Raw genomic sequence first — 850 nt, 5'->3', positions numbered from 1 at the left:
GGTTATTTTTTTTCCTTTTGTTTTTGTTGGTAAGTTTGTATTGAATGCAAGGTCACCGATCACTAGATAAAGAATTAGTTCCTTACATGGATAGAGTGGATTTGATTGGTTGAAAGAGGAAGAAACCAGAATTTCCTAAAAATTCATCAGATTCAAGTTCAGAGCTAGAGATAATGGCGGAACTACCTCAACCTATGAAGGAGTATGCACGTCCTACCATAGGAACGTCGCCATCTTGCATAGTGCTGAATGAGGCAGCAAGGAATTTCGAACTCAAGCACATTCACTTTCAGATGTTATCGTCATTCCATGCATAGCCACAGGGGACCACTTACCTTTATTCGTGATTTTTATTCTACTGTTCAAACTTTTCGTTTGCAGAGTTTGAAAAAAGATCAGTTGCGGATGTGTTGTTTTCCTTACACCTTGAAGGATGTGGCTAAAACATGGTTTATGTCATTAACTCTCGCTTCACTTACCACCTGGGATGCAGTTTATAAAAAGTTCATCGGTAAATTCTATTCTCATGCCAAAACTGTAGAGTTTAGAGGTATGATAGCTACTTTCTCACAAATGGAAGGTGAGCCATTCCATGAAGCTTGGGAACGTTTTATATTGTTTTTAGTTCAGTGTCCACATCATAGATATCTTTTAGAGTTACTGAACCAATTTTTCTATGATGGACTGGTGTGCTATCGTAGGCACCCAGAATTAAAACCCTAAAAATACACGTAGTAGTGTGAGTAGGGATCGTTCCCATGGAGAGTGTCCAGCCAAGTTTTATGTTACGTGAACCAGTATGGGGGGGATTTGAGTAAAAACAGAAACAATTTCAGGAAAAGAATTCAAC

At 38.6% G+C, this 850-nt stretch overlaps 1 non-coding gene across 1 annotated transcript; it reads right to left on the bottom strand.

Moving 5' to 3' along the window:
* Positions 1–541: 541 nt before the first annotated feature.
* On the bottom strand, positions 542–646 carry LOC116121770. The gene has a single exon (XR_004126767.1). It is a non-coding gene; the product is annotated as a small nucleolar RNA R71 (small nucleolar RNA).
* Between the last annotated feature and the right edge of the window lie 204 nt (positions 647–850).

Source organism: Pistacia vera, unplaced genomic scaffold, assembly GCF_008641045.1.
Source record: "Pistacia vera cultivar Batoury unplaced genomic scaffold, PisVer_v2 Contig128, whole genome shotgun sequence".
NCBI lineage: Eukaryota > Viridiplantae > Streptophyta > Magnoliopsida > Sapindales > Anacardiaceae > Pistacia > Pistacia vera.
The sequence above is the reverse complement of the archived record's forward strand: the minus strand, read 5'-3'. Positions and strand labels throughout refer to the sequence as shown.